Consider the following 26,366-nt stretch of genomic DNA (forward strand, 5'->3'; position numbering starts at 1 on the left):
TTTGAATTTTATTGCTCAAACAAAAACTAAAATAAAAAACAGATTGTAGAAAAAGATTTTTTGCAGGGTTCATTCCCAAAGTTACAATAATTGGGCCAACAGAAAAGTTTGATGAAACGTAAAACACAAAATTAAAACAATTCACAAGAAAGGAGAGGGAAGTTTTGTCCAGAAAGGAATATGAGCCAAGCACAGAAGGAGTGTGGGAAAAGTAGCCATTGCTGTCACCGTTTTTTCACCCGTTTGGCTGGGGGAGGGAGGGCGCCAGACCGGGTCCGGGATGTCATCGGGCTGGCCTGTCCAGAGGCAGATGTTGTGGCCTCTGGACTAGGCACAGGGCTAGGCACATTTGGAGGATTGGCTGATGTTGTGCCAGAGGTGGAGGATCCTGATGTTCCGGCAGGAAGGGAGGTCGGCTCCACCATGTGCTGGCGAACGAGCTGCTCCAAGGCATTGGCGATGCGGATGTTGGCCCTGGTATTTTCCGCCAGGGCCTGACCAATGGTCACGTTGGCCGCCGCATTTTGCTCCAGGGCCTCAGCCACCCGTATCAGACTGGCGTCCATCCTCTGCAGAATCTCCGTATGGAAATCCGATTTGAAATTGAGTTCTGTGAGGAGGGCCACTGCCTGCGAGGGGGATTGCTCTGGACTGGCTTCTGCAGGGTCCTCAGCCGGATGTACTGGTTCCTCCCCTGCAGAGCCAGCAGAAATTCTGCGGCCAAGGCTCCCCTCTGGAGCAGACTCATCCGCCTGTGTCTCTGTTGGAAAAATGAGAAAAGACTCACATTATAATCTACATATTGGCACAATAACATTTCAGAGTTGGTGACATCACAATATTTACCTGGGACAACATGAGAAGCCGCAAAGTCTGGCATGTCCGTATCCATGTTGGACACGCCAAACACCTCCACAGGCTGCACTCACCCCTGTGCCAGCTCTTCTAAATCGGTCAACTCCAATGACACAGGGGTGGGACCCCCACCTGTCCCCCTTGCATGCCTAGCCCTGTCCGCCAGTTTTTGCTTTAGGCGATATTTGAAGTCGCCCCATCTGTGGGATAAAATTGGAACCATTATCCTTTTGTTTAAAATGGGGTTTGTTTTTAGGGGGGGGCAAGTGTTTACTTACCGCCGTTTGACATCCCGGGCTAGACGGACATAATCACCCACCCTATTGACAGCAACGGCTACCTCTTCCCGCATTCTCCACTTCTGGCTTGTACTCATATTCCTGTCTGCCTGTGGCAGGATGTCCACACACTTCTGTATCAAAACCTCCATCTCCTTTCTTGTGAATTGTGGCTGCCTTTTCTTTTTGGCAGCTTTGCCCGGAATACTGGGCCCAGCAGCCTCTTCCATGTCATTCTCCTCACCTATTTGTGTAAATATGCAGAATTTTCAACTTCACAACTTGCCCAATATTATGTTTCAAATTAATCATTGAGACAAAATGCATGAAATACTTACCGCCTGACTGTTGGCCATTGTTTCCCTGGTCTGTAGCCATGTCTGAGCTCCAAACAAGAAATACACCAGAATTTTAATTGTGTTTCGTGACGTATTTATACATGCGTCCTTATTTTGCGGCCGCATCATTGATTGTGCGTTCCTATGATCCCTCCTTAATTTGTGCGGGAAACGAAACACTATTTATGGCTTGGTGTGTCTCGAGTCGAGGTGGCGTTTTTGGATTGTTGGAGGTTACCTTGGTCGGAGTTTCTTGTTTGTGGATTTTGGAGTTGGCGTTGTTGGGAGTTTATTTTGTTTGCTATAGTTGCGTTTTTATTTTCCGGACGCTTTTTTTTTGGTGTTTTTTTGGGCCTCGTTTCTTGATTTGGTAAGTTTTGGGAAGTCTAGCTTTGGTTCAATTTGTGTCTCCTTCTTTTTCATATTTTTCTAAAGTTTTTTTTTCCTAATTTCCTCTCTGTTAGGTTTTTATTTGTTTCGGCCCCAAAGACCTTTTGATCGGGAATCTTATATATTAGCTCTTGGTAAGTCCATTTTTTAACTTGTATTTGCAAACTAATTAGCGCATTTTTATCTGTTTGTATAGTGACTTGTATTGGCGAACTAATTAGCGCATTTTTATCTGTTTGTATAGTGACTTGTATTGGCGAACTAATTAGCGCATTTTTATCTGTTTGTATAGTGACTTGTATTGGCGAACTAATTAGCGCATTTTTATTTGTTTGTATAGTGACTTGTATTGGCGAACTAATTAGCGCATTTTTATCTGTTTGTATAGTGACTTGTATTGGCGAACTAATTAGCGCATTTTTATCTGTTTGTATAGTGACTTGTATTGGTGAACTAATTAGCGCATTTTTATCTGTTTGTACAGTGACTTGTTTTGGCGAACTAATTAGCGCATTTTTATCTGTTTGTATAGTGACTTGTATTGGCGAACTAATTAGCGCATTTTTATCTGTTTGTATAGTGACTTGTATTGGCGAACTAATTAGCGCATTTTTATCTGTTTGTATAGTGACTTGTATTGGCGAACTAATTAGCGCATTTTTAAATGCTTATTCATCCTGTAAATTTGTTTGTTTTTTCCCTTTAGCATTTCTTGCTTACATTTGAACCCAATTTGACATACTGTGTGCAATGTCGTTTTGCTCGTTGGCCAAATGTGTGTTTCGCCTATTTTATGTTTTGTCTTGCACCAAATTTACAAACATAAATGCACAGACTAAACAGATTTTTTTAAATATTGGGAATATTTACAGTTTGGACGTATCATGACAATACCCCGGCATGTAAGCAGCAATGGATGGTATCATCAAGCTAAGTTGTTTTAATATTATTTTGGGGTGGGTAAAAAGCCTTACATTCAAATCTTGCCATTTCAGGTTGATCTGGGTCGGATTGTTCTGGCCATGCTCCCGGAAGCCGACCAACCTCAATCTCGTCCCAGGCGTAGGCATCGTAGGCGTGCAAGGCCCCAGATATTTCGAACACGCGGCACCCTTTTTGGAATGCCCGATGATGAGGTTTTAAGACGCTACCGTCTTCCTCCCAAAATCATCATAGACACTCTCTCATTAATAGAGAGTGATCTTGAGCGGCAAATTGACAGTCCTACAGCAATACCACCACTTACGCAATTTATGGCGGTGTTACATTTCTGTGCCTCAGGATCGTTTCAAACAACGGTGGGAATAGTGGCGGGCATCTCACAATCCTCCTTTTCCAGGATCCTGAGGGCAGTGATGGAGGCACTTTTCAAGCACCTCCATCATTTTATTAAAATGCCTTTGGATATGGGTGCCCTTAGTGTGGCCAAGGCCAATTTTTACCAAATAGCTGGCTTCCCACACATCATAGGGGTTGTGGATGGTACTCACATACCACTTCAGCCTCCAGCACGGCTGGAGGCCATATTTCGCAACCGTAAACACTATCACTCCCTGAATGTAATGGTGGTATGTGATACCTCCCTCCAGGTCCTGTCCCTGAATGCAAAATTACCAGGAAGTGCACATGACTCCTTCGTCATCCGGCAATCAGGGATATGGCACAAATTAACCAACCTACAAGCTGGTGATGCATGGCTTCTGGGTAAGTGGAGACCTTTAGTACATAACAATGTTAAGCTTGATACACAGTGATCCTGATGTTGTCTATTCTTTTTCACAGGAGACAGTGGCTACCCTTGCATGCCCTGGCTGCTCACTCCTTATTTGGCTCCCACACCAGGCCCACAAAGTGAGTTTAATACCGCACTTACAGCCACCAGGCAAGTGGTGGAGCGCTGTATCGGCCTTTTAAAAGGCCGATTCAGATGCCTCCACCGCTCTGGTGGCGAGCTCATGTATTTGCCGGATATGGTTTCGAAAATTGTGGTCCTGTGTGGGATATTTCACAACATCGCCATAAGGAGTGGTGTCCCAATGCAGCCAGAGGATGCCTTACCTGAGGATGGCCCCCCCGAGGTTGGTCGGAGGTCAGTATGTGGGGGGGCCATACTCGATGATGTGGTGCCCAGATTTTTAGGTAATTATTGACCAAACAACAGTGTTTATACCCAATGTGTTACGATTTGTTTGCGTTCATCTTTTTTTTTATAAATTTTTTCCCCATCTTCTGTTTGTTTGCATAATCTTTGGCACTCCCACGATGACTTCTTCTTGCTACCCTTCAAAAACCTTTATGTGGAAACTTGTGGAATATATTATGTAACCGATATTGCAACGCCATATTTGTTGAATCATGTGGGTATGGACCTTCGTCAACCAGTTCTTGATTTGTTGTGTGTTTGTTTCCTGTTTTTGGTATGTGGTGTATTTCTGATTATCACTGTGTGTTTTGTTTGTGAGTGACCACTTTGTTTTTTGATTTATGTTGTGAATACATTTTTTGAGAGTGTAATTTGGTTCCTTTTTGGGCACGTTAGAAGCAAGTGTAACCAGGCTCACAAACGTTACATTTGCCTAAGGGGTAACCCAGTAATGAAGCAAGTTGAGCTAAAATGTAATATGTTTTCGGGGTACAAACCAACACACCAAGGAATCCTGTACAATCAGTTGACTTCGTAAGATCGGCCTAAGCAGCTTGCACACTAAATAGGAACCTGTAAAATGTTGTAAACTATAATGTTGCCCACCCCAAAAAAGGAAAATGACATTGGTACTGGTAGGTGTTTCTTGTGCCTGTTTGCCTTCAAAATACAACACACAATCTTTACTGAGAATAATTGGCAATCCTTGCTTGAAGAGTCTACTTATGTCAGTGTAAAGAATCTTTGATTTACAAAAAACGCATGAGACAGAGCGTTAATTAAAACTGATTTATTTTTAAACACATTTAAAAAAAACAAACAAAAAAACTAATTCCTAAGGAGGACCGCCAGATGGTCAAGGCCCTGCAGCAGCCCGGTGACTTGCTCCCGCATACGGGCCACACACTGACATATTTCAGCCCGACGCCTCTGTTCCTCTGTGGGTGACAAAAGTTTGGGGATTAATACATCAATAATGAAGCCACATTCAAAAACAACAAAAAACAAGCAAACCAAAACTTAAAAGCTTGTGAAAAAAACCATCATTACACGGATAAAACCCAGCACCCCAAAATGTTGTCGGCCAAAAATACAAGGGCCCCAAAAAAATGCCCACAGGTGTGATATGTGTATGGTGAAATCAGCAGGAACAGGTAAAGACAACCCCAAAAAAACCAAAAAGGCGACAAAAAGCCCACAAAAAAGGGGACGACACATGATTACATACAAACAGTTTGTGGTGCCAAAAAAAAAAAAGCAAAAACATACCGTTCGCCAAAACGCCAGAGCGAGAAGCCACTCCCTCTGCCTCCTCAGAGGTGGCTACATTCCCCAAACCTAGGGGCAGGGTGTTGGCTGAATCCTGGGAGGGGGTATTTGGAGGAGGGGCGGTTGGAGGAGAGGGGGAATTGGGCTGGAGGGGAAGTAGCCCCGAAATCTCGGCCACAGGGTCTGGGGAGGAGGGGGTAATTGAGGAATTGGGAGTTGGCGAGAGGGGCCGTGACCGGCGTCTTGTCTGCTGATGATGCCGTAGTCTTTGCTGTGCCCCTAAAAGATGTTAAGAAAATTGTGGTTAGTTTCAACATGAATCAAAAAAAAAAAAATTAAGACAACACAAATAGGAAAACATGGCCATGCAGATATGAGTACAATGAATAAATCGGACAGACATGAAAACATGCACATGCAGATATGAGTACAATGAATAAATAGGACAGACATGAAAACATGCACATGCAGATAGGAGTACAATGAATAAATCGGACAAACATGAAAACATGCACATGCAGATATGAGTACAATGAATAAATCGGACAGACATGAAAACATGCACATGCAGATATGAGTACAATGAATAAATAGGACAGACATGAAAACATGCACACGCAGTTAGGGCCCACAAGATAAACATGAAAACCACAGTCCATAAAACTTACTTTCCGCGATCTGCATGCGAAAGCATGCCAGCAAGCGGGGCGTCCGCCGGTGCAGGTCCGACCACCTGCGCTCCAGCTGGCCGATATGTCGGCGTGAGCCGAAGGAGCGCAGGCGGCGACGTACCTCCGCATATGCGGAACGCTTTCTGCGATTTGTGATGGGTGGAGGCTGCCTGGTGATCCGCCTGTCCATCACCTCCGTGAGCACCAGCAGCTCGCGCCGGGTGAATGCGGCAGCTCTCATGATGGCAAAGGTGTATTTTTAAAAAAATTAATTTTAATAAAGCACCCAAAAAAAATTAGATTGGCTAATGTATTTTGGAAATTAACAGGACCAATTCTATTGGTTAGTGTATGAGTCATGTGTTCGACAGGGCCAGAAATCTCTTGAGAGTTATGATAGGCTTGATGCAGTGACATGCGTAAGCAAATTTAAATAAAGAAATGAACCCCGGAAAATATGCGGGGATCCAAACAAATAGAACAATTGTTTAATTGGGGCTAACATGTATTTTGACCAATAAAATCGAATGTTTAAGCCGTACGTATTCTGCGGGTAAACACAAACACGGACAAGATTAAAGTTTATTGCATTGTGTTGAAAAAAAATAAAATAAATTAAGCTAATTGATACATTGATTGTCAGGATACGATTGAGGGAGGTAGGCAGAATAAACGAGCAGGTAATCGGAATCTGACAGGCCTACTTCCGGTTTGTACTTGTGCATTTCGGGGATGTACGCTCGCTATTTGGCACGCTCGTTAGTTAGAGGAGGGGTCTGTTGAGTTTGGGGCGGATTTTTATCTGCGTACGAAAATAAGAGCGAGTGCTTGAATTTAAATATTTTTTTACGTACGCTGAACGTACGTACGCCCACTTGCGTCCGGGTCTGAATCAGGGCCATAGACAGTTATTACTATATATCCCTAGCCACATACAGATGGCCGCCGGCTTATGCCAAAGTGCCCCACTTCCTGTCTATAGCATGTCCCACTTGCGGTTGTGGCAAGGGGACTTGGAGACTTTCTCCCTAACACCATCCAATAGGCTGATACCAGTGAGTATATATGCCTATGGATGTGCTATTTCAGTAATTCAGATCAGTTGGCATCTATTAGAACATATATAATCGCGCTTGCACACTTCCGGTCTGCCAGCGGAGGTGACGCACTTCCGGTCGCGGGGTTTTTAAACCCTGAGCTCCGATCATGCTCCAGCATCAGTATATTCCTTGATAGACCAGCGCTGAGGTAAGACACCTTTTTTCCACCCTCTAGGCTCTAACAGCCCTCTCATGCATACTGGTGCAATATTCACACCTGGGGGTTGTATTGTCCATATTCTTACCCACTTGGTAACTATGTTCATGTTGCGTGTTATATGACTACAGATTTGAAATTGTCCCCCTCCCTGGCTATTATTATAGTCCCCATTGGAGCGCATACTGGATCCCTGTATTCTAATTACTAGTTGCTGCATTAAGGTTTTGTTTTGGCGCTCATTGCTGTGAATAGTTTCCTTTGTTTGGGCTTCTATTGGATATCATGCTACTGTTGTATTAGGCATATTTCTCCCTATATATATCGATCATGGATTAAGATATTTAGAACTTATGTGTTTTAAAGGACCTGTCAGACTATGAATGCTTATGTTGTTTATATGTGCTCCCTCTTAGTGACCTATTGATGTTCAGAAGCTATTGTGCCTTGACAAAGGTCCATACTGGACCGAAACGTTGGCAAATTATATTGGTCTAATCATTAAATACTGAATAATTTTGCTGAAAACCTGGAGAGTGTTTTTCCTTCTTTCTTAAGAGGTTATACTATTATTTATGGGAACCTCTATATGAGTCTCCCTAAAAACACCCCAGTATTTTGAACTTTATGAGCTGAGAGTGCCGGACTACCCATATGTACATAAAGAGTTTGGATGTTCTTACACCCACACTCTATTCCGGACACCCACCATATTACTAAATAGAGTGTACTGGAGTACACGTGCAACTTAGCATCAGTGACACCTGGGGTACACTTCTGACCAGTGGTCACCATACACTATGGCCACTGGAGGAGCGGCCCTATTGGATGAAGCACTCCTCTCTCAAGCTGAACAGGGAGCCTTGTCATTCACAGATGAAGATGCGGATCGCGTCCTTTTTGAGAAACTGGACTTCTCTACCCTGCCTGCGGAAACATCCATTGATATTTTCCATCAATTATTGAGACTCAAAAAAAGAATCACGGACCTCACACTCCATGGACAGTTCCTATCGGAATATCACAGGAACAAACAGATTCCTAGGGGTTTCAGGATTACTAACATACCAACTATTGGTAGAAATAATCCCAATTTTTGCAGCCGGTGGTGCAGCATCTTAAACAAATGCTCTCTGGACCTTATAGTCCTTGTGGTGGAGGAAGTAAGTCAGGAACTTAAGAAAGTCACCAGTGATCTTGATCAATTTCCCGTAAGCAGCATTAACATACTGAAGGATGACAAAACTACCAACTGGCTTGATAAACTTAATGTCCAAATTGACAACTATAGAAGAGACCTGATAGCTTTTAAACGGAAGAAACGGACTACTATTGTTAACGATTACAAAAACCATACTGTCTACCGATGGCTACTAGGAGAAAGTAAACCTTCAAACAGAAACCAGAGACAGAGAAGACCGAGACCCATGGGATGCACACAAATATACCAATTGGATACAGCATCTTCAGGAACAACATCAGACACGGATAACGTTGAAACTAGACCTCCCCTTGGTTTTTTAGAAACAAACCAGTTAGGGGAAGAAGACGTGGTACAGCACGTAGACCCCACCCGAGGAAGGGTAGTTACACAAAGAAGAAGAAGGGGAAGGGGCAGGAGATTGTGAATACTGTATTTAATCTTTCAGACCATCAACTATCAAAGGATGAACATAACCTACTCACTAAAGGCTTATCTTTTGTTCCAACCAATAGGCAGGATAAATTCAATTGGTCTATTGACCACTACAAATTTGGTCGCAGACTAAGATTGAAAGAACATTTTAAGAACACAACTTCACAACAACCCTATAATCCATTTAGAAATCCATCCAAGTTCGACCCAACCTCCACTAACCCCAGCATCAAAACCTATCTACGCCTAATTAATCAAGAAACTAACATCAGGGATACTCCAAAATATTAAAATAACTTGTCGGTTGGCGAGAAAGAGGCACTGAACAATCTTCGCACAAATGAGAACCTGGTAATAAGACCGGCGGATAAAGGGGGTGCAGTAGTTGTCCAAAACTGGAGTGACTACAATGAAGAAATTCTCAAACAACTTATGGATGTGAAAACATATAATAAAATTTACCATAACCCCACGTATGAAATCAAAAATAAAATAGATGCCAGACTACAAGAAGCCCTCCTGACATGCCTAATCAATGAGGATACTTTGGCATACTTGACGGTGCATCATCCCATATGCCCTATAATATACACCTTGCCGAAAATACATAAATCCCTGAACAAACCCCCAGGTAGGCCGATCATCTCATCCAGAGGATCGCTCCTCCAACCACTCGCTGTATATGTTGACTATTATCTACAACCTTTAGTCATCAAAATACAAGTTACATCAAAGACACTGGAGAATTCATTAATAAATTGGAAGCAATCACTATTGAAGGAGAGACCTGGATGGCAACTATGGATGTCTGCTCCTTATATACTATCATTCTGCATGAAGATGGATTACTAGCGATGGAGGATGCCCTTACTAGAGCTGAAACAGAACCACAACAAACGAGATTTCTCATGGATCTAGCCAGATTGATCCTATGTAACAATTATTTTAAATACAAAGAGACATATTTCATACAATGCTCAGGCACAGCCATGGGGTCGAATTTGGCGCCAGCCTACGCCAATCTCTATATGGCCAAATATGAGGAAACTTACATAATACCACACTATGGCACCCAGGTAGTCCTCTTTCTCAGATTTATTGATGATATCTTCCTGCTATGGAGAGGCACCGACAGTTCATTTAACCTAATGGTGGAACAACTAAATGCACTGGAGCATCCAGTAAGGTTCACCCACCACATTGACAAGGAGTCGATCAACTTTCTAGATATCACTATATACAGGGATGGAAACAAGTTGGGCACAACCCTCTATAGGAAAGATACCGACCGGAATATGTTTTTAGAGGCAATGAGTCATCATCCCCCTGCACTGAAAGATAGCCTCCTGATTTTGCAATACCTTAGGGTGCTACATAACAACTCAGATATAACACGGCAAGACACTCAACTCCTGGAAATGACAGCTCGGCTCAAAGAAAGAGGATACTCACATTATCTACTTAAGAGCTGTTTAAACAAGGCCAGAAATAAATATACAAACCCTCGACCTAAACCTACTGATGGTGACCGAGTCATCTATGTCAGTCAGTATAGCAACAGATCCAGATTAACAGAAAAATCAATCCGACATCATTGGCCGATCATCCAATCAGACCCTACCCTACCATTTACCAACACCAAAGCGCCCATGATGGCATATAAAAGAGGGCCCAACCTGAAACAACTGCTACTTAGGCCATCAATGAACCCTGAACTTAGTAACTCTATCATCAAAGTCATGCAGAACCGACCCGGTAGTTACAGATGTGGAGGCTGCGTGACCTGCAGTTCTATGATTCCGGGCAATACTCTTGCTCACCCCCATACGGGTGTACCCATAAAGATTAAATGGAAGCTCCATTGTAAAATGGATCATATTATTTACATACTCATATGCCCGTGCGGTCTTTACTACGTCGGGCTTACTTCCAGGATCTTCAGGGAACGCATGGCCAATCATAGGGCTTCCATCAGAGCTGCCTATAACAGTGGTCAGTCGGATAAACCTGTTGCCTGACATTTTCTACAGATGGGACATCAGGTAGAAACCCTCAAATGCAAACTTATTGACTGGATACCGCCTCCTGAACGAGGAGGTGATAGACTGGCTCTACTAAAATAATGTGAAAGCCGGTGGATCTACAGGCTTGACACTGTGGCACCACGTGGACTTAATGAGAACTGTCCATTGGGTATTTTTCTCTGAAAATGACTTTATTCATATACGGTACCAAATATTAAATCTAATATTGTATTCTTCTGTACTGTTCACCTAATGTAAATAATTTCATGATGTTGATCCACATGTTTTTTCTGTACCCCCAGGTCCCTTAGTCTCAGGTCCTACTACACATAAAAAATCCTTTATTCTGATTTCTATAATTGACCGTGTATATATATATATATATATATATATATGTGTGTATAGGTGTGTATGTATATCTATATATGCGTGTGTATATGTGTATATGTATGTATGTCCATGTTACAATTTTTATTGGCTGGGCATACATAATATGCACCTATGGTATTTATATCCCTAATAACACCTGTTCAGCTCATTTTAGGAGTTTCAGTATCATCAATAGCTGCCCATTACTTAAGATCCTTTTAAGGCTCATAGACAGTTATTACTATATATCCCTAGCCACATACAAGATGGCCGCCGGCTTATGCCAAAGTGCCCCACTTCCTGTCCATAGCATGTCCCACTTGCGGTTGTGGCAAGGGGACTTGGAGACTTTCTCCCTAACACCATCCAATAGGCTGATACCAGTGAGTATATATGCCTATGGATGTGCTATTTCTGTAATTCAGATCAGTTGGCATCTATTAGAACATATATAATCGCGCTTGCACAGTTCCGGTCTGCCAGCGGAGGTGACGCACTTCCGGTCGCGGGGTTTTTAAACCCTGAGCTCCGATCATGCTCCAGCATCAGCATATTCCTTGATAGACCAGCGCTGAGGTAAGACACCTTTTTTCCACCCTCTAGGCTCTAACAGCCCTCTCATGCATACTGGTGCAATATTCACACCTGGGGGTTGTATTGTCCATATTCTTACCCACTTGGTAACTATGTTCATGTTGCGTGTTATATGACTACAGATTTGAAATTGTCCCCCTCCCTGGCTATTATTATAGTCCCCAATTGGAGCGCATACTGGATCCCTGTATTCTAATTACTAGCTGCTGCATTAAGGTTTTGTTTTGGCGCTCATTGCTGTGAATAGTTTCCTTTGTTTGGTCTTCTATTGGATATCATGCTACTGTTGTATTAGGCATATTTCTCCCTATATATATCGATCATGGATTAAGATATTTAGAACTTATGTGTTTTAAAGGACCTGTCAGACTATGAATGCTTATGTTGTTTATATGTACTCCCTCTTAGTGACCTATTGATGTTCAGAAGCTATTGTGCCTTGACAAAGGTCCATACTGGACCGAAACGTTGGCAAATTATATTGGTCTAATCATTAAATACTGAATAATTTTGCTGAAAACCTGGAGAGTGTTTTTCCTTCTTTCTTAAGAGGTTATACTATTATTTATGGGAACCTCTATATGAGTCTCCCTAAAAACACCCCAGTATTTTGAACTTTATGAGCTGAGAGTGCCAGTCTACCCATATGTATATATATATATATATAAATATAGAATCCCATATGGTCCAGCACTCCGTAAAAACTTCAAGTAACTATAGGCGGTGCCCTCACAGAAAGGTAGGTACAATTTAGGAAAATATAAGTGTGGCACTCTTCCCGATGAATAAAAGACATCAGAGTCACGGAATCAACATCAACTTTTCAGTGTTTATACACTATCTTCAGGATGATAGTGTATAAACACTGAAACATTGATGTTGATTCCGTGACTCTGATGTCTTTTATTTATCGGGACGAGTGCCGCACTTATATCTGCCTATATATATATATATATATATATATATATATATAAAATATATAATGTGTTTAGATATATGTGCTTAGATATATGTATATCCATGTGTATATGCGTATATATGTATATACATGTGTGTGAATATATATATATATATATATATATATATACATGTGTGTGTGTGTGTATGTGTGTATATTTTATATATACATGTAAATATGTGTTTGTGTACATATATATGTATATATATTTATATATATATATATACACAGTGCTCGAAGTGGGAATTTAGAGGTGGGGGTATGGAGATTTGAATCCACAACAACTCTCACTCCAGTGGCTTTCCTGCACTCGGTGACACCCAGTGCGGTAAACACAGAATTGTGAGCGTGGCTACCCTTTTAGCCCCTGCTTCTATCTCACCCACTGCACCTCTCACTTACTGCACTTCTCCCTGCCTGCTTCTCCCTCTCTCACTCCTTGTCCCTTTCTGTAACTGGTTCCCCCTCTCTCACCCCCTCTACACCACTAACTGTCTGTCTATTCATCTCTCTCACCCCCTGCATCTCTCATTAACATATTCCCTCCTACACTCTCCCCTCTTACCTCTAGCTATACTGCAGCTGGAACGGTGCTGGGGCCCGGAGCATTGAGTCCCTGCTGAACTGCAGTTTAATGTCCGTATCGGCTGCCAGCCAATCCCGGCTCGTGGACCGGCTAACCGGCCAGCCAAATCTGTAAGCCAATGAGAAGCTGCCACATGGCAGCTTCTCAGTGGGTAAAGCTCTGTGAGTCGCGATTGGCTGGCTGTCATTGCCGCTGCTTACTACTGCAGTGCAGCCGTTACCCGAGGCTCCTGGCTCTGTGCCAGCAGAACACATCTCCACACGCTGCTGTTCCAGTGCTGGGATCCCATACTCGATCCCAGTGCTGGTACATCTTCTGCAGCAAAAACGTAGTGGCGGTGGGAAGTGGTGGTATGTCATACTGCCGTATATCGCCCCACTTCGACCACTGTGTAAAATCTCCTATTAGATAGATACTGTGGGAGTTTTTGGGTCTTTTATAATTATTATATTGTTTATTGTCTGGAGCAAGAGACTATACCTATAAAAAATATCGGTGCGGGATCCATTTGTGTTTTGTTTCTGACATGTATATACGTGTGTGTGTCTATATGTCTTCGTGTCTCATCCGCTGAGATGCCAAACATTTCCCGTACACACATTATGTCCGTGAACAACGTCGTTCACAGACATATTGCGTCAGCTGTGCAGCACAGCCGTTGGCAGATATACAGTATCTGCTCATTGTGCTGTGTGTATGTGCGTTCAGCCGATCGCCCTTACACTTGCTGCAGTGGCCAGCGGGGAGGGGGTCGCTATGTGCGGCCGGCCAGCAGGGCCCCAGATGATGGTTGTTCGTCAGGTGTGTACCCACTTTAAAATTGGTGGTGGGATTATCTTCTAGGAGGCACCAGCCAAATTCTTGCCTAGGGCACCAAATTAGCTAGGGCCTGCCCTGCCAGAAGGGGTCCAGAAAGACTACTAGTAGTGCTTTAAAAACAATTGACTGTTAAACAATCCTTTGCAAATATTCCACTTCACTAGAAAAGCAATTCCCAACTTGTACAGGGATATTAAAAAAAAACGTAATTAGTGGCTTCCAAAATGCTGTTGTACCCAGTGTCCACTTGACCACATATATGTGGAAAAGCTGAACATCCTTATTAGCATCAACTACACAAATATCCTGCTCATCCTGGTGCACTTCCACAGAAGCATCCTCGATTTCTATGTCAGCATGTTCACTTGTGCTTACATCATCATAAGAGGCAGAACCACCAGTCATAAATAAAAGCCAAGGCCTTAGCCTTTCCTTGCCACTTCATGTGGTGAAACTGGCATATAGCCATCTCTTTCTTTCCCTTTGATGTTTTCTCCTTTACCACGTAAAAGATTGGTTCCTGATTTTAGATGCCCCTACTTAAGCCCTGTATGCCCTTGGGCATCGGTTTTAGTAGATAATGTAGATGGACTAGTATCGTCATAACTGGCAGCAGCTACAGCACTAGTATGTGGTTCCTGCTCTCCTCTCAAGTCTCAGCTGATCATTCTCCATATCAACAAACACGAATGAAGTGTGGTACAGCACACATGTCAATTTGTACCAATTTTAAATATTGCACTGTGGTATCAATGACCTACAGTGTCACAAGATTTTTTATGAATAAGAATAACACACTGTGCTACCACTTACAATGTCACAAGATTAATTATATATGAATAAGAATAACACTCTGCGCTACCACTTAGTGTGACAAGATTAATTATTTATGAATAAGAATAACACACTGCGCTACCACTTACAGTGTCCCAAGATTAATTATTTTTTAATAAGAATAATACACTGTACTACCACTTACAGTATCACAAGATGAATTGCTTATGAATAAGAATAATACACTGCACTACCACACAGTGTCCCAAGATCAATTATTTATGAATAAGAATAACACACTGTTCTACCACTTACAGTATCACAAGATTAATTATTTCTGAAAAAGAATAACACACTGCGTTACCACTTCAGTGTCAAAAGATTCATTATTTATGAATAAGAATAACACTGCGCTACCACGTAGTGTCACAAGATTATTTATGAATAAGAATAACACTGTGTTACCACTTACAGTGATGTCATTAAGTTTTATATACAGTATAACGCATGTTATTTAGCACTTTGTTGTGGTGTGGTCTTGTAGTCGGCGTGTAGACTAATAGTTTATTAACAATTGAGGAAAGAAGTGAAAAGTTGAATATTAGACTGTGCTACCACTTACAGTGTCACAAGATTAATTATTTATGAATAAGGATAACACACTGTGCTACCACTTAGAGGGGTATTCAAGATGAAATGTTAACTTCACTGCCGAAGTTAACGTTTCACATCGGAGTTTTTTTTCTGCGTTAAGTCTGGTGTGCGCTCCCGCTTATCCCCGTATTCAATATAAAATTAACGAAAACGGGAAACTCCGAAGTTGGATTTGCGCAAAGTTACGAATTTTTCCTTAAAATAATTGTAAGACCCCCCTAAAGTTGTAAAAACATGGGGGATCACTATGGGTACCCCCGTTTCAGCCTTTAATTGAAAGTTGGGGATTTAAATAGCCGCAGCAGGTGTTTTTTTCCGACATTGAAGAAGTGATGCAGAAGAGCACTTAGGTTATTTTTTTCGTTTTTTTAAGTTGTCCCATCAAATTTGGGGTACATGAAAATGGGTACTAGCATATTTTGGTGTCCCTAAAGTAAGTTTTTAAAAATTCTGCATTTGTGCACCTGCCGCTATAATTCTATTCTAGAAAACACCTGCCGCATACATGCAGAATAGCCTTGGACCTATTTGCCTATTGTTTAACAATTTTTTCCAATTTTTTTTTTGCACCCCAGTTTTTTAATTAATTTTTTGGGGTGTCCCTATTTTTTTTTAAAACTTTTTTTGACACAGTTCTTTTTTAAATGTCAATCTCAGGGGTGCAGGCTATTTTTTTTTAAGCCTGCACCCCTAAACCCCAACTCTGCACTTTTTTTCAACACCTATTCAATGGTGAAAAGTTATCACCGTTTTTTATCAAAGACTTTTCAAAACTGCGATAAGTCTTTGATATTGAATACAGTTTAAAACTAAAACAAGTGATATTAACGCAAAAACGATAAAAAGTGCGATATTAACGCAAAAAACACCCATATTGAATACCCCTATTAGTGTCACAAGATTTTTTATGAATAAGAATAACACACTGCACTACTACTTATAGTGTCACTATACATGAACGATAAACTGCGGTCTGGCCAGCAGTGTCACCAAACAATAAACAATAATAGCGCAGCTAAGTTGTTAACGCACACACACACAAAAAAGCACTTTTATTTTTTTGGACACTGGGGAAGAGCACCCCTGAATGAGGCAGCAGTCCCTTGATGAACAACACAGACAGCTCCCCCCCCTTTTTGTGGACAACAAAGCACCCTGCTCAGTGCTTACAGACCACCTGCAGTCACAAATACAAGGACGATAAACTGCAGCATTGTCACCGTACAATAATTGTGACGCATCAGCTGCAGCACCCACAGAAGGAAGCCCCCCTTTATATACTGCAGCCTAAGCCCCTTTATGGACAACACAGCAGCAGCCCTCAGGCCAAGACCCTGACTGGACTTACACACTGAGTGACTGACAGTGACTGACTATGTCTGCTAGCTTCTCTCTTTAACGCCGGAGTGAAAATGGTGCTGATCGCGAGGACCTTTATATAATCAAAAACCTATGAGAATCCGACAGCGGGAGGATGACGAGTATTGCCTCATTTTCGTATCCGAGTCAGACGGGAAAACCCGAGCCTAGCTCAGTTCTTGTCTCGGATCTGGAAGTTTGGGTGGGTCCAGTTCTCAGAGACCAGACCCGCTCATCTCTAGTTTATTATCACTGATGCATACACAGGGCAATCCTCAGTTGTTAGGAGGTTTATGACCCTATTTTAATGGATTATCACATACATGAGTAGTGGTCTAATAAAGACCAGCTCAAAGTCTTCACCAACGTGCAGCATGACATTTTTTGTGACTGTAAAACAGACAGAAGACTGTACTTGGCAATGCATACTGTAATAAAACACATATACTAAGAAATGCATATGTAAATGCAGGGACGCACCCTAGTAACTAAATGATGTCATCACCAAACATTCAATACAAACATGAGCTCTATACCAGTGATTTTCAACCTTTTTTGACTCTCAGTACACTATCAGTCCCCCACTGGAAAAAGAACACACACACATTGGCCCCCCAAGGGAAAAAACACACATTGTCCCCTGTGGAAAAAAACACAATCATGGGCCACCACAAGGAAAAATACACACACATAGGCCCCCACAGGAACAAAAATATAACACATTGGCCCTCACAGGAAAAAAACAAAGACATTTGTCCCCATGAAAAAAAAATGAAAGACATTGGCCCCACAGAAAACAAAAAATATTAAAATATTATTGCCCCACCCCCCAAAAGACTTACCTGACCTGATGGTAGCAGAGATAGGAGCTCCCAGTCGTCCCTGTCCCTCAGCCACGAGTGGCACTAGCACCCAGCAGTCAGTGATGTGTAGCCTCAGTCACACACACCCTGCAGACATAGAGCAGTGAGCACAGGCAGGACGACGATGCAAAGTGCATGGCCTAGGAGGTCATGCCGCCGCGTCTCATAGGTCACGGCCTGGGCAGCGTCTGAGCTGCCTGGAAGAGCCCAGCGCTGCCCGGGCTAGAAGTTAATCTGGCAGCAGCTGTGCACTGGCGGCATCTCCGGCGGCACACTTGAGGACCGTGGCACAGTGGTTGAAAAACGCTGCACTATTCTCTTAGGCAAACTTTTAAAATCCTACAATGTTTGTACCTATTATATGATTTGTCACCTAAAATACATCAAAGTGCTTCACTAAACATCACAAAAGTGGTCTAACAATCCATGATTTTCACATATCATATCGCAATAGGGCTGGTTCTGAGCTGGACACTGCAGCTTCTTTGTCTGTGTCTTTTGCCCGGTCTTGCGTATGTGACTTTATGCAAATGCCGCTACAAAGCTCTTCTCTGGTGTACATCCATGCATCCGAATGTGCAAAGACTGAGACCCTGCTATCAGCATCTGTATATACTGAAATACCGATTGGTGCGTCCTTAGATATCTGTTGCATCATCGAAACTTGTACAGTACCTACCCTATGGTAGGTGCAGTTTCTCCGTCCGAGTATGGCCTCCTGTGTGAACAATTAAGCGTCTCTGTACGCTACCACCTACTGCGGCACACCCGCAACATTCACACAAAACGCCCATAAGACGGACCATCACCATGTGTGCACTATGCCACCTTCCAGAAATGCCCAATACATTTTCCAAACATTGCTGAGACCATGCGTCTCCCATGTGCCCAATTGCACCTCCGACTCTGGGCCTGATTCAGACCCGGACGCAAGTGGCCGTTCGCTCGTTCGGCGTACGAGCGAAAAAATTTTAATTCAAGCGCACGCTCGTATGTTCGCTCACAGCTAATCTTCCGCCCCATAGTCTCCCAACCCCTCCTCTAGCTAGCGAACGTTCGAAATAGCGACCGTCCGTCTCCTCTTTGGTTGCAGGGAACGCTCGCACAAGTCAAATCCAGAAGTGGCCCTGTCAGTTTTCGATTGCCTGCTATTTCATTCAGGAAACATACTTGAATCGATTAATAGCAATCACTATATTAATTAGCTTCATTGTTATTCACATGTTTGCAATCCTTTTTTTTTTTTCAATGTCAATAAACTTTATTATTGTTAGTGTATGTCATTGCTTCCGCAGAATACGTACAGTTGGACCAAGGGGATGGTTTTTCAAAATTAAACGTTTGTTTGAATGCTACTCTTGTTTAGCGTTTTTTTTCTAGCCCGATTTTTCATCTTTTTTATTAATATTTAAATTAGCTTACGCATGTCACTGCATCAAGCCTATCATAACTCACATTATATTTGTGAGGGTGTAGGTCACATGACTCATACAATAACCAATAGAATGCTTTTTGTTAATTTACAAAGTACATTAGCTAATCAAAATTTTTCTAGGCCCTTTATTAAAACTGTTTTGTGTAAAAAAAATCATTGCCATCATGAGAGCCGCAGCATTTTGTAGACGTGAGCTCCTGGTCCTCACTGATGTGATGGACCGGAGAATCACACACTAGCCGCACCCCATCACTAACCTCAGCAAGCGGCTGGCCTACGCGGAGGTGCGGCGCCGCCTGCGTAGGATCGGCTACCGCAGGAATATTGGCCAACTGGAGAGGAGGTGGTCCGATCTGGGGCGCAGATCCCCACGCCTGTTTGCGTCAGCAAATCGAGGAAAGTAAGTGTTTTTTTTAATTATATTTAAAATGTAAGCATACCTGCGTGTGCATGTTTCCCGTATAGCCCTGTTTCTTTATTTTGGACATACCTGCGTGTGCATGTTTCCCATATAGCCCTGTTTCTTTATTTTGGACATACCTGTGTGTGCATGTTTCCCGTATAGCCCTGTTTCTTTATTTTGGACATACCTGCATGTGCATGTTTACCGTATAGCCCTGTTTTTTTTTTTTGGTGTGTAAATTTTGGAATAAAAATATTAAATATGTAATAATATAAATTTTTCGACATCATTTAGGGGCTGAGCGCAGACTACGACGTCTCCAACGTCACCGACGTCGGGCTCGTCCCCTATCCCCCACTCCCACCCAAACATCCTCTCCCCACTCTTCCCCAAATTCCCCCTCCACCCCAGACCTGGCAGACCGTGAGGCCCCTCCCTCTCCTCACATTCCCATCCCACCAACTTCACCCTCCCCTCCACCCCCCCTCTCTTTTCCTCACCCCCCCCCTCCACCCCCCCTCTCTTTTCCTCACCCTCAACTTCCTCACAAATCACCCCTCCTCCATCCGTGCAGCACTGACCCACCTCTGAGGAGGACGTTTTCGGGACTCCTGGCCCAGTCAGCATTATTCCCGGTATGTTTCCCTTTTAAACTATGGTTGCTTTTGCATTTTTTTGGTTTTTTGGTGATGTTGTCTTTTTGCCTGTGCAGTTCAAAATTGTAAAGTAGTTCTAATGTTTTGGATATATATCTTTGTGAAACAATGTCTAGGATGTTTTCCCCTTACACATATGACACATGTCCAAACACTCATACTTGTGTGTTTCTTGTTTACGGTACCAACAAATGTAGTATTTTTGCGTAGTTGTCCCTATTTTTTGTGGATTTGTTATGTAAATTTTTTTTTTTTTTTAACAACAATCTTTGCGTTTGGCATTATTTTTGTTTTGTAGATGTTTTTTTTCACGTTTTTTTGTATAGTCTGATTTTTAAGTTGTTTGTTAACATATAAATTAAGGTGTCATTTTAGTAATCCCCACATTTTTTAAACCCACAGAGGTCCAGAGGCATAACGAGCAAATGTATGCAGGCTTGCAGAGCTTGAGGGGCCATGTAGTTGGCATGCTAGTGGTCTTGGATCATCTGTTGGCGCTCCTGCGCCACTAATTTTTGTTTTTTCACCCAAATTTTTTTTAAAAAAATAAAAGATATTTTGATTTATTTAAGTCTCATTCCTTGTCTGTAAATCTTAGATTGTTGAACCTTACATACGTCTACTATTTTACCATGAGGTTTTAAGTAATGTAAATTGGATTGTAGAAAGCTCAAGTAAGTATGTAAGCTGGCACATTAAACACCTAACAATACCAATAGGTTTGTTGAATTAATGGCAACAATAGTTTGTTCTTTTTTGGGGGTAATGTAAAAATTAAACCAAACCTGCTTAGACCTACATTGGCAAACAGACTGATTCACCATAATACCTTTGGTGTTTGTTTTTAGCCACAAAGCAGGGTCAAAAAGATTACAATTTAACACATTACAGGATTAGCCATTAAGCAAGTTAGCCTTTTTTGGACCAGGTTACACTTGCTTGTAATTTACCAAGGAAATGTTTGTTTAACGGTAAAAAAAATTTTTATGCACACAAATAATAAACACCTAGTGATTTGTCACAATCAATTCACACAATGAAAACACACACAAAAATCCCAAACACACCCAAAACAACAAAAGTAAAACAACAATCAGTAACTGTTTGAAGAAGTAGCATGCCAACATGATTCCACAAATGAGGCGAAGAAATCATTGTTCCCGAAGTTATATCCAATGTGTCCACATGAAGTCATTTTTTGGGATCAGGTAGTAGGCATCGTTTTTTATGGTAATTTTATGGAATAAAAGAAAAAAAACAAAAACAAAATTAAAATTGTACATTAAAATCTTACATGTCTACATTGTGTCAATTAACTTAATTTTGGAAAATAATTACCTAAAAAATCTGGCCACAATGTCATCGCGTATGGCCCCCCCACATACTGACCTCCGACCAACCTCGGGGGGGCCATCCTCAGGCAAGGCATCCCCTGGCTGCATTGGGACACCACTCCTTATGGCGATTTTGTGAAATATCCCACACAGGACCACAATTTTCGAAACCATAGCCGGCAAATACATGAGCTTGCCACCAGAGCGGTGGAGGCATCTGAATCGGCCTTTTAAAAGGCTGATACAGCACTCCACCACCTGCCTGGTGGCTGTAAGTGCGGAATTATACTCACTTTGTGGCCCTGGTGTGGGAACCAAATAAGGAGTGAGCAGCCAGGGCGTGCAAGGGTAACCACTGTCTCCTGTGAAAATATAAAAACAAACATCAGAACCATTGTGTAACAAGCTTTGCATTGGTTTCAACAGAAGTTTTCAACTTACCCAGAAGCCACGCATCACCAGCTTGTAGGTTGTTTAATTTGTGCCAAATCCCTGATTGCCGGATGACGAAGGAATCATGTGCACTGCCGGGGAATTTGGCATTCAGGGACAGGATCTGGAGGGAGGCATCACATACCACCATTACATTCAGTGAATGAAAGTGCTTTCGTTTCCTAAAAATAGCCTCCAGCCTTGCTGGAGGCTGAAGTGGTATATGAGTGCCATCCACAACCCCTATGATGTGTGGGAAGCCAGCTATTTGGTAAAAATTCACCTTCGCTACATTAACTGTACCCATATCCAATGGCATTTTAATAAAATGATGGAGGTGTTTAAAAAGGGCCTCCATCACTGCCCTCAGGATCCTTGAAAAGGAGGATTGGGATATTCCCGCAACTATTCCCACAATAGTTTGAAAGGATCCTGAGGCACAAAAATGTAACACCGACATTAATTGAGTAAGTGGTGGTATTGCTGTAGGACTGTCAATTTGCTGTTCAAGATCACTGTCTATTAATGAGAGAGTGTCTATGATGATTTGTGGCGGCAGATGGTATCGCCTTAACACCTCATCATCTGGCATTCCAAAAAGGGTGACACATGTTCTATATATCTGGGGCCTTGCACGCCTATGAGGCCTACGCCTGGGACGAAGTTGAGGTTGGTCGGGTTCTGGAACCAAGGCCAAAATAGTACGCTACTTTTACAGTTAAATCAAGACACATTAGTTCGCAAAATAGTACGCTACTTTTACAGTTAAATCAAGACATATTAGTTTGCAAAATAGTACGCTACTTTTACAGTTAAATCAAGATACATTAGTTTGCAAAATAGTACGTAAATTTTACAGTTAATTTTACAGATTGTTCCCAGAAAATAAACAACATTACTTAGCGAAAGATATGCTAAGACCAACACATCGAATTTGTTAATTCATGAAACCAAAAACACTTACAAAAACAGACAAATATCCCAAAGTTCAAAAATGTCACTGGGGCAATGCCAAAATAACTGTAAAACAAAAACAAATTATTACAAACATTTTTAAACTATTTACTATTATTTTTTACGGTGGTTTTTTAAAATACTTACTCAAAAATTCAAATAAAAATAGCCAAACAATAAAAAAAAAAGTGAACGGAAAAGAAAGAAGTTAGAAAATAACCAAAATATCGCACGACAAAAGTCCTCCTTCTACTCAATAAGCCAACAATCCACTCCAACGCAAAACCTTCAACAATCAACATGCCACATCGACTCGAGTCTCACCAAGCCATAAATAGCCTTTATTTTCCCGCTCAAATTAAGGACGGACAATAGGAGCGCACAGTCAATGATGCGGCCGAATAATGCTGACGCATGTATAAAAACGTCACTGAAAAGCCAAATCGGTCTGCTGTAGTGAGACCTGAAAGTCCAAAATGACTACAGAGCAGCAAAGCAGTGGCCAAGAGGCGCCAGGTAAGTATTTCTCTTTTTTGGGCTAAAGGATTATGTTTAACAATAATTTTGGGAACATTTTACATTAAAAATTTTAATCCCATTTTAAAAAAAGGTGTTGAGGATGCCATGGAAGAGGCTGTTGGGCCTAGTAGGCCAACTAAACAACAAAAAAAAAGGCAGCCACAATTCACAAGAAAGGAGATGGAGGTTTTGGTGCAAATGTGCAATGACAACCTGCCACAGGCAGCATGGAATATGGGTGCAAGCCAGAAATGGAAAATGTGGGATGACATAGCCGGTGGTGTCAATAGGGTGGGTGATTTTGAACGTTCAACCCGGGAGGTCAAACGCCGGTACGTAAAAACTACATTTTAGTAAAAAGTGTTTACAGGTCCAAATACTGCAGGAATAATGCCAACTTTGTACCCCACAGATGGAGCGACTTCAAATATCGTCTTAAGCAAAAACTGGCTGATAGGGCTAGGCATGCAGGGGGGACAGGTGGCGGTCCCACCCCTGTGTCACTGGAGCTCACAGATTTGGAGGAGATGGCCCAGGGGTGTGTGCAGGATGAGGAGGTGTTTGGTGTGTCGAACATGGATACCGACATGCCAGACTTTGCGGCTCCTCATGTTGCCCCAGGTAAATGTTGTAATGTTAGCAACTCAGAAATGTGTTTGGGACAATATCTAGATTATAATGTTACTCTTTTTTCTCACAGAGACACAGGTGGATGAGTCTGCTCCAGAAGGGAGCTTTGGCCGCAGAATTTCTGCTGGCTCTACAGGGGAGGAAGCAGTAGATCCGGCTGGGGACCCTGTGGCAGACAGTCCAGGGCATTCCCCCTCGCAGGCAGTGGGCCTCCTCATTGATCTCAATATTAAAATGGATCAGCAGACCGAGATTCTGCAGAGGCTGGACGCCAGTCTGCTACGGGTGGCGGACGCCCTGGAGCAAAGTGCGGCGGCCAACGTGACCATTGCTAAGGCCCTGGCGGAAAATACTGGGGTCAACGTGCGAATAGCAAATGCCCTGGAGCAGCTCGTTTGCCAGCACATGTTGGAGCCGGCCTCCCTTCCTGCCGGAACATCAGGACCCTCCACCTCTGGCACAACAACAGCCATCCCACCAAATGTGCCTAGCCCTATGCCTAGTCCAGAGGCCACAACATCTGCCTCTGACCAGGCCAGCAGAAGGACATCCCGGACCCGTTCAGGCTCCCTCCCTACCCCGGCCAAACGGGCCAAAAGGCGATGACAGCACTGGCTAATTTTCCCACAATCCTTCTCTGTGTTTGCCCCATATTCCTTAATGCCCAAAACCTCCCTCTCCTTTCTTGTGAAATTTTTTTTTTTATCATTTTGTTTGTTTGTGGATTTCAAATGCCACTTATTTTGTTTGTGTGTTTCTAAAATCATTTGTTATTTGTTTTTACGTTATCAAGTTTTTATTATTTCCAAAAAAATTATCAAAAAAAACAACAAAAAATAAAATACTGTTGAAAATCTGCACAATTCTATTGTTAATTTATTCAAAAACTGGTTAAAAGGTAATCCCGCAAACAAAATTGCAAACAATACAACGGAAATCTAAACATTATTTTTGAATCAAAAAACCAAGGGTTAAAAACAATTTATGAGTTTTAATTAACACTTAGCAAAAAAGCAAAGGACGTTTGTTTTCTTGGCCCCTAAAAAAGGATGAAAAAAAACAAACATGCGTTTTTTTTATTGTTGCCCTAAAAAAAGAAAAATTTTTTTTTTGAAAAAACACACAAATTTAAAATACATTTGTAAGCTAATTGATTGTCTAACCCAGAAATTAGCAGCTGAGAAGTTCACCTGCGGACGTTTTTTTGCTACTAAAAAAGGCTATTTGCTAAACACCTTACAAGCATTTTTGCAATTCAAAACTGATTGTTTTTGAGGCCTCAATTGATAAATCGGAATACCATCGATGTGCCTCGGGAAGGACGAAGAGACCATCGTCATTGCGGTAGAGTATACCAGACCACAAGCTGAGCGAGCAGTTTTAATGGAAAGTGGATCAGACAGTGACGTAACACTTGTTCCGTTCACATTGGCCGTTCGCATCAGATAATTTATGTACGCCCAAAAAACGCCTCGACACGCCTGCGTTTTCCCATCTCCACCCCCGTCACCGCCCCAAAACGGACAGTTCTGTCAATCACATCTGACATGTCACTTCCTGTTTGCTATTCGACGAACGACTGAAAAAATGATCGCAATCAGCCGTACGCACATGCGCACTGTTACACCGACGCATGCGTGGTTTTACAACATCGGATGACTACGAGCGTACGGCTGCTTACGAGCGGCTCTGAATGAGAGCCTCTGTGCGCTCGCTATATGGACACATGCACAGTGCATCTTAGACGCATGTGCAGAATAAAAAATTGATCCATTGCTACTGACATCGCCGCCACGTCTGACTCAGATTGAGGCAAGTCCATTTACCAGATCTTACAGATCTTGTTATTTTCCGCACTGTGGACCTGATTCAGACCTGTTCGCTAGTAGCCGGACGATTTTTGCATTGTGCGCATGCGTACGCAATGCAGTGTGCGTGCACAAACCTCAGCGAGAGATCGGGAAGCGTTCACTCGCTGCGCATAGACAGCCCAGCAGAGTGAGTGCCAGGGAAAGCCGTATGTGGGTGGTGACAGGGGCTGGCTGCTAGAAATGGGGGAGTGGAGATGCGAATGTAGGCGTGCCTGAGTGTCTCAACGCCGTTTCAGAGCCGTGTATAAATTATAGGCAGCGTCATAGTACACGTCACCTGGCTGGTTTTTACACT

The sequence above is a fragment of the Taudactylus pleione genome, unplaced genomic scaffold (genome assembly GCF_031769625.1).
Source record: "Taudactylus pleione unplaced genomic scaffold, aTauple2 ptg000177l, whole genome shotgun sequence".
Lineage (NCBI taxonomy): Eukaryota > Metazoa > Chordata > Amphibia > Anura > Myobatrachidae > Taudactylus > Taudactylus pleione.